Source organism: Protomyctophum parallelum (assembly GCF_964188405.1).
Source record: "Protomyctophum parallelum genome assembly, chromosome: 1".
Classification (NCBI taxonomy): Eukaryota; Metazoa; Chordata; class Actinopteri; order Myctophiformes; family Myctophidae; genus Protomyctophum; species Protomyctophum parallelum.
In genome coordinates, this window is record NC_139697.1 from 69629342 (window position 1) to 69638489 (window position 9148).

Here is a 9148-nt window from a genome sequence, read left to right on the forward strand (position 1 = left end):
GTTGTCATGCACAGAAAAGGCAGATCTACAAGCACAAATTGTCTATTTTTGGATTTAGGGTTACGGTTAATATTGCAAAAATGGCATTCATAAACTTGGTGGCCTAAAAGGTTGTCCTCACAAGTGTAGTACTGTTAATACAAAAGCATGCGTGCGTGCGTGCGAGAGTGTGTGTCTTTCTTCATAGGTCTGCTTGCTCTAAGATGGATTACACACATTTGATCTAAACTGGCACCATGCACCACATAAAGAAAGACATTTGTCTTAACCTTTCTACAGTTATTGCAGTTATTGCCAACAAAGACGGTAATAACGCCAGAAGGAATGTTCTTTTGTTGAGCTGTGTGTAATTCAAGTGCTCCCCGTCCTCCCAGTTAAACATGAATAAATAAAAAAGAAAGACAGGCAGAAGCATAACAGTACCAGTTATGAATTACGGTGGTGTGTAGAGAATAGGCAATTAACAGTGAAATATATTTAGAAGCAAATAAACGTCTTTATTTTGCTCATGTAGGTTAATCAAATAATTGAGAGGCAGTTTTTTAAAAGATAATTTTTTATAGACCTAGCAAATGGACAAGAAAATTCGAACAGATTTTATTTTCTTAGTAATCACATGTCTGATTAGCCCCTGTCTTGCAGTATACTTTGTGGTACAATGGTGGCATGCGAAAACAACAAGCTCACAACACCTCACGTAACGTATTGTGAGATCTTGTAGATCTGCTATTTTCACTTTTCTTTTAAATCGTTCATTAATCGTAAGTTGAGGTTTTAAATAATCGTGACATTGATTTGATTTAATATATGCCCAGCCCTACGGCGATGTGAGAGTTCACATACCAGCATGTGGGATGTCTGTCTTATAAATGGAGTTGAGGTATCAGTGTCTTCACATCGGTGAGCTTCTCGACTCTCTCAGAGGCTACACGGTGTATGGTGTGTAGAGTTTACATGGGAATCATGACGGACAGACCACCAGACACACAGCTGGCTCTGCTCATGAATTTGAGCGGAAGCGCACAAATTCACGTGTGTTTATAGGCTGATTGATTGCAGGTGTAGTAAGGGACAGGTCCCTCTTGTTTCTTTTATATTTTGGTTCCCATCTCCCTGGGGGTAGGCCTATTTTGTGTTGAAGGTTGTCAGGTGTAGTATGATTAGCCTTACACATTATGGAACATTTGTTTACCATTTTATCATCAGACGACAATGCTCACATTTTGTATTATGTCATATTAGTATCCCTTTAGTATTGGTCTTGAAGACATTAGTTCAACAGTGTTTGTTATTAAATGGTAAATGGTGCATTTATATAGCGCCTTTATCCAAGGCGCTTTACATTACATTCACACACATTCATACACCGATTGTGGCGGAAGCCATGCAAGGTTTGGGGTTCAGTGTCTTGCCCAAGGACACTTCGACATGTCGACAGGAGGAGCCGGGATTCGAACCGCCGACCCATTAGTCGCCCATTGCCCTGTCCCAGAGTACTATGGGATAGACATGTGGCAGCTACAGCTGATCACAGTCACTCTATACTAGTCTAGATGGAGCTTGTGATTCCACCAGACCCATTTCAGCCATATCACAGAAGTAGCAAGTGGACATGTTCCGCTAAAAACATGCGCCTATGGTCTCTTGTTTGAGTGTACCACTTGCGGAAAGCAGCCAAATTACGGACAGAAATTGTCATAATGACATCGTCCCAGTCCTGTTCTGTAACTGCATATATCATACAGGCTCTGCATGCCATTGCCTATAGACCTTCAACATAACAGGAAAGCGCATCGTGGTTATTAGTGAGGCGATTCCAGGGAGATTGTCTTCGTCTTGTATGGAGGTCTGCGGACAAATTATACATATAAATGGTCCTTGACATGAAAACCATTGGAGAACCACTGATTTAAGCATGTCTCATGGACACGGTAAAGCATTTCAGATTTGACTATGAATGGCCCAGGGTAGTATAAGAAGAATGGACCTGGGTACTTTGCAGTTATATGGTTGACATTGTAAGTTCCATTACACTTTGGGAGTGCCTCCCCTGGGAGAGTCCAGTTCTGACTGGGCTGTATTGCTCCACAGTGTCTACCAGCCAGGTACCCGACAGATGTATAGGTCAAAAATAAATTGCCAATAATTCAGTGAGTTTAAATTGAATGGGGGGGGGGGGGGGTTCACGTCAAAAACCTTCATACTGCTATTAGTATGAAATGCCTTGTCGGTTAAGAAAATGTAGAGGTAATTTATTCTCAAGTGCTTTCTTATGCTTGTCTTTTATATTGTCTTATGTGGGAAAACTCCACCTGTATAGTGCTTTGTACAGGCATTAAATCAGAACTACAATAAGATATGATTTTTATTGCCAGGTGTTCGCACATTTGAGGAATTTGTCTCAGTGACGTATTTGTATTAAAGATATAAACTGAAATGGCAAAAAAACGATGTACAATATTTAATATTCAATGACTAGCAATATAAATTGTAATACACTAGAATAGGTTGTAGAGGCTGATAGAGCCGTTTATAGGGAGATATTAATACACATTGTATGGATTATCCATGCAGAAAGTCTACATATAGAGGCTAGTAGCATATTATGCATTTGATTACACAATGCATTTGTGTATATGAATACATATTTCAAGCTGTCTCAATTAAAGGAATCATGTCAACATTGACGCCGTTGGACCCAGGTCTGGTAGCCAGCCTACTGGGCCCATATTCCCTCTGCCTTGTGTTTGCCGAAGGTAAACTGCAGCATCTCAAGGCCACTTAGCGGACTTCCTCTAATCCCGTAGTTAGTTGTTTTAGCCCCTAACATACTCTGTTTTTACACTTCCCCTGTGTTTGAAGTCGCAAGGCGCGCTCTGACCTCCCCCCCATCTCCTCCGCTTGGCTCTAAAGCCTCTCCTCTTACCCCGGCACGTCAGGCCGCATTACCCTGAAGCACAGCAGGCTCCCCAGTTGGCAGCAATTGTGGGGTCTTGATCAGAATGATTTCTTTCACAAACAATCAAATTGGTTAAAATGTTTCATCTGGTACAGAAACCGCTAACAATCCCATCATTCCTCCCCTCCTGGTTTTACATGTGCTTTTTCCTTTTTTTCCCCCCCTCTTTTCTATCCACCCTCCAATGCCTCCGTCTCTCTTGTCGTCTTCTTTTTTCCTCTCTCCGTCTATCTCGCTCGCCCCCTTTCCCTCTCTCTAGTCCCTCCCAATACCAAGTGGTAAGGATGATGAGTTCACGTCGGTCGTTCCAATTTTAACTGTCTGTCTCTTTCTCAATTTCTTTCTCCCACTCTCCATCTCTCTCTCTCTCTCTCTGCCCCCCACCCCTCCCCCATCCTCCTATCCTATATTATGCATCTTCGCAAATCTCAAAAGCTGGAGTTTCATGGCACTTTTACCGGAGGGGAACGGAGATGAGGGACGACACGCTGTCTGATTTCCATTCACCACTTTATCTCCCATGCAGTGATGTGCTCTGGAGTAATCAGATCCTCCTCCAGTTTATAATGAGAGGCACAAATCCCCCTCTCTCTGCAAAGAGGACTTGTGGGTCTTTCCCCGCCTCGTCCTCTAGAGGGTGCTAGAGTCATGCTCATGGCTGTCCGCAAAAACCACAGTGCAAATCTGGAGTGGAAGCTGACCACTCACACAGCTGCCAATTAAGTCAAAGGGAACATGACAGTTGGACTGGCTTTGTGCATTTATTTTTCTTTGATTACAGCAAGTGGAAGGCTGTGCAATGTTGTTACACCCCAACTCGGTCATTTATCCCCTGCCGTGCGGGTTGGACGGTGGGTCCTCCTCCTCGCTGGCAGCGGCCTGAGGAGTAAAGGCCAATTATTTTCCTCGTCAAGTCTAGGAGTATTTAATTGGGTTTGAGTGGTGAAATCCTTTCTCTGGACCCGATGAGAATCCTGAGCAATCAACAATGTGCGGAAACATCCCGTGCTTTCATTTGCAGGCCCCAATGCATGCTTCAAACATCCCGTGCTTTCATTTGCAGGCCCCAATGCATGCTTCTCACAGGGTATAACTTTGGGGTTTGATTCGCAGTTCGCACACATTTGAAGTCGCAGTCATTGATTATTCCGGATTCCAAAAGCAACTGATGTTGTTTATATACATAGCTTTATGTTGTGCATGTTTAGAGATGGCCATCTGCTTTGCATTTCTGGTAGAAGGGAATTGGAAATGTTCATGCAGCGGCAGCGACACAGCTTAACGGCACGGCCTATAGGCTACTACACTACAAAGGAGGTCAGCTGTGTGCAGCCGGAAAAATGCTGATCTGCAAGCTCACAGCGCATCGCAATCACAACTGCTCGGAGGTTGTAGATCTGCCTTTCTTTTTCAAATAGGGCTGTTGGAATTAGCTGGAGTTGACAATTAATGACCTCCCATTAGTTTAGATTTGTGTGGATTTGTGTGTAACAAACGGGTAGGAGGTTACCTACTATATAGCTAGTTTAAAGGGGTTTGTGTTGGTTGTCTCTCAGAATGAGCACTTCATGGTGCATCATGATTATCAAATTGTTGTTGGTCACACCTTTTTATCACAAAGCTGTGCATAAAAATGTGTGTACAAACACATTCCTGCATGCACATACAGTACACACAAACACATCACAATGTGACGTGTTTGTATGTATGAGCATGGAATGTGTTTGTAGCACAGGATAGTGATGATTTGATTGGTTGATGCCTGATGATGATGATGACACATTTTTCACACGATTTAAAAAAAATATATATATATATATATATATATATTGCTACTAGAAATGAACCTTGTTCAAAATTGAAACATTTAGCACACCTCCCACTGCAATATATCTAGATATCAACATATAAACTTTTCAGGAAATAACAGAATAACACAATGCAGCCTCATCAAAGTTGGTATGGTGTAGGGTTGTGAAATATCGATTAGTGCATTAATAGTTAATTGATACGTTTTGATAAGCTTGTTGATCGATTAACCGGTTAGTTGATAAGCGGCATTTTAGTAAAATATCTGAGAATCTTAATTTCCCTCAATGTCTAACCTACAAATCTTTTGCTGCTATACAGAAATAATACAAAAGGTATATTCTATTCCTTAATCAAATATTTATTTGACCATTGACGATACAGGGCCAGGCAATGGCATCTTTGTATATGAGTTCCATGGCCGCACGCGCGCAGCAGACAGCATTACATTCACAGAAAACCACCCAATGATAGAACCGCATAATTTTCGATTAATTACGATTAGTTATTAACTGTTTAACCTACTAATTTCCTAACGGCTATCGATAAACTAATAACATCCCTAGTATGGTGACTTTATACATGTGTCAGATACTTCAATGTATCTTTATTATCACCCCTTTACCCAAATACAGCTCAAGTGGAGTTAGGAGTTAGTTTTTCTGCCTGACAAAACCACTATCTCCACAGGTTGGAGTTACTGTAGGCGGTTTGACTGACAGTTTGAGGATCTATGCAGTTAGTTTGGTCAGAAGCACTATTTAATACTATTTAGAACTATGGTTCAATATTTGTAAAAACCCACACAATATCTTCAATATCACTGATTTATAATAAAAGCAAAAATATGGAAATATATTTAAAAGAATATATATTAAAAACTTGAACATTTGATATAGCCGTTTTCTGCCCGACAGCCACGATAGAATATCATATTTCTAAGTTGAATTGGCCAAACCAGTGATAATTTCCATCGTATTATTGTTTTGTGCCAATCATCTAAAATGCCTAATTACTCCAGTGTTATTTTGAATGCCAAAAAAACCTAGAAAATTCTCTAAATTACTTAATTGGTCTGGATAATGATTCTAATCACTGTGACATGCTCTCACAGAACATACAGCTGAGGAGAGAGTCATTAGAGAGGTGTGGCCTTGGAATGACTGAAACTGCGCAATCCTGGCGCAACATTTGACTCTGCCCCTCGGAAGTGTTTTGAAGAGCGCATGAATTTGACTTTTGGAAACCAGTACCAACCATGCATGCATACGTAAACGGCGAGCCGTTTACAACATTCACAACTTGATATGATAAAACTGTCAAGAAAGTCTAACGTGACATGTACAACACCAAAGATGCATGGCTTCACCGCAGAGCCACATCACAAAGATGGCAAAATGCATCGCGTAGGGTCGGTTTTGACTGAGTGAGGCTTTACTTCCTGGACCCTCATTTGGTCCTTGATGTGGTTACACCGTTACAGGGGGTCCCAAACCAAATTATTGATAGTTAGGACTAGGAGGAACCATTATGGACTCTACAGGTCTGTAATTCAGAGTTATAGGACGCCATCGTATGGCTTGATGCACTCAAACACTGGGTCCCTACCCAGTGTTTGAGTGCATCAGGCCATACGATGATCCATGCTTTTAAAGGGTTGCAAGTAAATTTGCCTTTTTTTTTGTTGGAATAAAATGTTTTCAAAGGTTTCAATACAAAAATCACAACTTTTGAACTTTGAAAAACAACATGAACGTGAAAAAATCCACAAAATGCCCCCCCCCCCCCCCTCCCAAAAAACATACAAATAGAAATAGTGAAAATAGAATATCTATCAGCTCGCAGGGTGACGTGAAGCAGCGCATTCTCATTTCTCTTTTGGGTCTCGAGCTAAAACGTCTGGGAACCACTGGTTCTAATATAAAGGCATTCGAAAACTGGGGGTCCTTGAAATTCTCAAACGTTTGAGAACGGACGCGCGGTTGCTCCAGGGAACAAACGGGGCTACTATACGTATAACCACTCTGCTCACAGACAAGTTGCCTCTGGTCCCTCAGGTCCATTCTGCAAAGCTGATCCCTCCTTTTTATACTGTGTGTCGGGGGGGGGGGGGGGGGGGGGGCTCCGCCAATCTCCTCTCAAGCCTCTCCGTCTCATTATGGGCCTTGCTCTGCTTGTGTTGAATAGGTTGTCCTACAACTAAAACTGAGCCCCCTGGATAAAGCTCAACTCTCAAGGCTATCTCCACTCTCCAACGCTATATATATATATATATATATATATATATATATATATATACGCAAGGGGATAGGCACTTGCGTACATACATACACTACACATGCTGCATATATGCATACTACACACCACATGTGCGTGTGCAGCTGTGCACGCCTGCGCTCACGCGCACACACTTGTCACATGTGTGCGCGGTATTCTGCACACGATTACACATGCGCCCATGCAAGCACACACATGGCCTACACACACACACACGCACACACGCAACTTCTACACAGAAAGACAGAGAGAGTGAGTGAGTGAGTGGGGGGGGGGGGGGGGGGGGTAATCGGCTCAGCGGTGTTCAGTTCCCACCTCGGCCTCCAAAAAAATTGCACTTTCCCTGCATGGGAACCGGAGGCGCTGCATTGATCTCACCTCGCGACGACGGCCGGAGGGAGCTGCGAGGTGTGGCGCCCAAACTGTGTGGAGGTGAAATAATCTGGCTCCCATGCAGTCCCTTGTGGTAAACCAAGAGGGCTGTGACGTCTGCTTGCCTTTTGACGAGCCCAGTGTCTCTCTAAAGCCCCCCCCTGTGTAGTAACCCCGTAGTTAAACAGGAGTTTGCATAAGAGGGGCCTTAACGCCATGCCAGAGAATTACATGACACTCAATGCACATAAATAGGAGCTGACGTTGATAAGGATTTGTCACGCGGCGATACCAAGTTAACTGACACGCCCGCACCTCATAGCCACGGTGGAGTGTGTGTGTCACCTCTGATGAGGCGTATCAAATCGACGCACCCCCTAACCCCCCCACCCCTCGTTGCGCTTTTCAGCATTGCTAGTGGCGTTATGATTTGAGGAGATTAATGCCGATGACATGACACATTCCCACGTGCTAAAACCTCTCCCCCCCCCCCCCCCCCCCCCCCTTGCTACATGAAGGAACCGCGGCACTTGGCAGCTTCACGCGAGAATTCTTTTCAGTGTTTGCTTTAAGCTACCCGTTGTCTTGAGGGGGGACTGCTTTCGCAGGGCCAATTTTGAAAATCAGCTGAATTGTCTGTATGGAGAGGGGAGGGGGTGGGGGTGGGGGGGGGGGTGTGAAGTGTAAGAGGTGTGGTCATCATCATCATCACCACCACCACCACCGACGACTACGTGCAATTCACAGCCTTCTTGCCTTTCACTGTGGAAGAGTATAGAGATGTTTTCCAGGGGTAGTGATGATGGGCCTCGCATGATAATCACTGGGTTGTTGAGGTGGTGCGTACATAGAGAGAGAGAGGAGAGAGAGAGAGAGAGAGAGAATGCATTCTTATAGTTGTTGAGACGGGTGTGTGCACACACACAGTACATTTGCTCATGTGCAGTGTTCGTGTGCATATACTGTATCTGTCTGTCTGTGTGTGCGTGCGTGTGCGAGAGGCTACTAAGAAGAGTATAGGCACAATCTGCATGCACTTACTCCTGGCAAGGCAGAGCAGGCGTCCCTAAGCCCCTGGACTGCGCGGCGGTGGAAAACCGATCTGTAAATAACACACATATGTTTGAAACCGAGGCCTGCGCTCCAGCAAGCCCCCCCGCGGCCGCAAACCGGAGAGAACCAACCGCTCCGCTCCGCTCTCCGACGTCAAATTGTCTCATCCAGTGTTTTATGACAATCACGCAGTAATAGCGCCGAAAATGCGTGTCGGAGGAGCGGTGTATCGGTGGTGTGTGTGTGTGTGTGTGTGTGTGTGTGTGTGTGTGTGTGTGTGTGTTTGTGGAGGGGGGGGGGGGGGTGCCCCCGCCATCGGGTGTTTCTGATTATTTGAGACGGGGGTCTGCGAAGCGTCATGTCAAATTAGCCCGCTGTGACAGCTACAGCTTGTTGGGCCTGTGGAGCAGAGTCTGACGGCTGGATGGACGGGCGGGCGGACGGGCGGACGGACGGACGCGCGGCAGCCTGGATTGGCTGACCTGTTGGCTCCAGAAGTGTGGCCCCGGACAATGGAACAAGCTAAACAAAGAGGGCCCGAGAGCGAAAGCCCTTGACCTCTGTTGACATCGGGGGGCCTCTGCCAGGAGTTTGAGAGTGGGGCTGTTGTTTTCTTGTCTGTGACCCAAGTGGATTGTGTTGTGATGACCTGCGCGGTGACAGACAGGGCTTCACCCC